The 3,219-nt window shown below is 58.7% G+C and overlaps 1 protein-coding gene across 1 annotated transcript in view; it reads left to right on the top strand.

The window, feature by feature from the left end:
- The first annotated feature begins 1,327 nt into the window (after window positions 1–1,327).
- LOC127749928 (cell adhesion molecule Dscam2-like) overlaps window positions 1,328–3,219 on the top strand; it is a 141,826-nt gene continuing 139,934 nt past the window's right edge. Inside the window, exon 1 of the mRNA XM_052270037.1 lies at window positions 1,328–1,690. The gene's annotated coding sequence lies outside the window, so the exon portion shown is untranslated. The remainder of the gene's footprint in view (window positions 1,691–3,219) is intronic.

Genomic DNA, 3,219 nt, shown 5'->3' with positions numbered 1-3,219 from the left:
CCAGAGCCGACACTTAATTGACACCTATGACGCAGTGCCACCAACAATGGTAACCACTACGACATCGGAACACCACAAGAGGGGCGAGGTGAAATGACGGGTTTGAGGTCCATTTGAAATTTGGTGGCCTGAGAAAAATTTCAGACCGACGGGGATTCGAACCGCCGATCTCCCGCGCTCCGAGCGGGCGCGCTACCGACTGAGCCGTAGAGGCGAGATTCGGGCTGACGCTCCAGGGAACGATCGATTCTACGCTGTCGCTGACTGCTAAAAGAATTTGTAAGTGTGAAGAATTTTTTTTTTTGTTCACACAACATATACCTATTTGTGCGTTTTGAAGTGCTGCGAACAACATATCAAAAGATGGCGATTACCTTTTTGGGGTTTCTTTAGTGAGGTGAGAGGTTCGCTGTGGCCCAAAGCGTCGCACTGTCGCCTACTCGAACGGAGCCAGAAGGCGCCGTGGGCAGCGAGGATAGGCAAGCCCGCCCGCACCCGTGCATGCGGTACAGTATGACCTGAAAGTGCGCGGCGCGCGGCGTGAGTTAGCCATCAGGACCAAGTATGCTTAGAAAAATAATCCAAGGTGTTTCCGGGTGTACAAAGTTCCTTTGTAACCTGCGCGGCTGTGAAGCTCGCCCCTCTCTTACGTTTACACGTGTGATGTCACGCTTGCGCCCGTACGTCGACCAAGTTCGCCGTTTGTGTACAGTGTTATAACGAATACTGGGACAGTCGCTGTCGGCGCGCAGCTCGAGCTCGCGCGCGCGCGCATACACACACATGTCGGGCGGGTCGCGCCGGGCGGGACGGGACGGGCGGGGGAAGTTCGTTTAATTAACTGGCTGCAATCAGTTGCGCCCGGGCTGCAATTTAGCCTTGTTCTCGCACCCTCTGCCCGTGTCCTTGTGCCGAGCGGGTTTGTTTGTGACACGTTGACAGAGCTTCCTACATTTTCCTACGTACTACTACTACTACCCTCCCCGCTGCACCCCACCCCGCCGCACCCTGCCCTGCCCCACCCTCTTTCCCCACGGGGCCGAGCGCTCGCTAGTTCCGCGTTCGAGCGCCAGGGGCCAGGGGCCACCCCTTGAAAGCGCGGGACGCTGGGCGCCGCGTTCGAACTGGCCTCTCTTCCGCCTCTGCCCCTTTCTACCTCTCTCTCTCTCTCTCTCTCTCGCTCTGCCGTCACTGCCCTACCCCGCACGGTAGGTGGGACAGAGAGAGAGAGAGTGGGAGAGGGAGAGAGAGAGATGGAGAGGGAGAGAGGGGGTGAGCGCGGCGCTCGCCGGCCGGCGGGGCGCGTGGCCCCATGGCGCTCAGTCTGCGGCGAGCCGGCAGCCCGCCCACACGGCCCCTGCAGGACCCCGCAGCCCCGCGCCCCGCGCAGCCACCGCGCCACGGCCGCGTCTTTCCTCTCGCAAGGCCCTTCCGCCAACCAGGACCCCGTCCAGGCTCCCCGCGCGCACCCACGTTCGTCGTGTGCCGTTTACTGTGTTTTCGCGTCGTCGTGTTTCGAAAGTTTGCCGCGTGTCTGTCTGGCTCTTGCACCTCGCGGACCGTGCCGGAGCACGAGGCTCCTCGGGATATGGTCCGAGCCGACGACGGGGAATGCCCGAGCAGTGCGTGTGGATATCGTCTCAGCTGAGTCTCCTCAACAGCGGTCGAGACGGCGGCGACATCCGAGCCGGTGAGTGCGACCGAGTGACTGGAGTGACTGTCTAAAGTCGCTGAGCGGGTGCGTGCGTGACGGAGTGATCATACCAGGTGGCTGATTCACGCCGCGCACTTTCGTAGTTATACTGTACCGCATGCACCCGTGCGGGCGGGTCGCCTACTCGCACGGGGCTATAAGGAGCCGTGGGCAGCGAGCATAGGCAAACCCGCCCGCACTCGTGCATGCGGTACAGTAGCTACGAAAGTGCGCGGCGTGAATCAGCCACCTGGTATAACGGACCGATCTGGAGTGACTGAGAAGAGTGACGGAGTATGACTAAGTGACTGAGGCTCAGTCAGTGCATGCGTGACTGAGTGACGGACTAGAGTGACGACTAAAAATGTGTGACTGAGTGACTGTGATTGAGTGACTAAACGTTAGCGACTTTGTGTGTTCTGGAGTCCTGAGTGGAGTGACTAAGGATGACTAAGTGACTGCGTGCGTGACTGAGTGACCGGGAGACCGGGTGACCGAGTGAGTGATGCTGCTCGTTTTCGGACGGCCCCCTAGAGAGAGAGAGGGGATTACACTGGTGGCATCCTGTCGGCGGCCCGGGCGCCACGGCCCGCGATGCCGTACAACTGGCGCCGGCTGCGTTCAGTTCGGTTCATATCGGGACGCGTCGTCAGCACAACGACAGGGCGGGGACACACGGACATCAACATACGATGATGGAAGTGATTTTTACCAGCGTATGGCTTTTGTACGAGTGAGTACGTTCAGTTTAGGCGCAGGTCGACGTCGTTCTAAACTCGCAAAACTCTTAGACGAAGTACCAGGTGGCTGATACAACCATAACGCGCACTTCTGTAGTTATGCTGTACCGCATTTCTACGCGCGGGCGGGTTGCCTACTCACCCGGTCCGCTTGCAGCGCCTTGGTCAGAGTAGATAGGCAAGCCCGCCCCCCGCCCGCACTCCTGCGTGCGGTGGAGTATAACTACAGGAGTGCGCGGGGTTAATCAGCCACGCTGGTACATAGATAGCAATACCATTGATTTTCACTTCCTCTCGTGACTGACCGTTATGACCCCGGTGGTCATAGCAGTGGGCTTCACGGTGTCCTCGACCAACCCTCCTCCCCGGCTTTTGTGCCTCGGTAATATGTACCCTCCTCTGCCCGTGCGGGCTGCCGTCAGTCTCAGGATCGGGCGAGGGGGAAACGACTAAGGTAATCCGGCTGACAGCCGTTAGGTAATCCAGCAGGGGTAATCCGAGAAAATTCTAAAAAAAAACGGGGTAATCCGGGCAAATTTTGGGGTAATCCAGGAAAATTTTGGGGTAATCCGGGGTAATCCTGGAGAAAAAGCAACGTAATCCGGAAGACACTCCGGAGGTAATCCGGGTAATCCGTAATCCGGCTGACACAAATTTTAACAGTCGTTTCCCCCTCGGGATCGGGTCACGCGGCGTCCAAAGCCAACACCAGAGCAGGCCAGGCGCGGCAAAAAAAGATTACACGCCCCGCACCCAACCACCTCACCCCCCGTTTCCCCTCCCCCC

Source organism: Frankliniella occidentalis, unplaced genomic scaffold (assembly GCF_000697945.3).
Source record: "Frankliniella occidentalis isolate FOCC.00 unplaced genomic scaffold, Focc_3.1 Scaffold5, whole genome shotgun sequence".
Taxonomy (NCBI): Eukaryota; Metazoa; Arthropoda; class Insecta; order Thysanoptera; family Thripidae; genus Frankliniella; species Frankliniella occidentalis.
The sequence above is the reverse complement of the archived record's forward strand: the minus strand, read 5'-3'. Positions and strand labels throughout refer to the sequence as shown.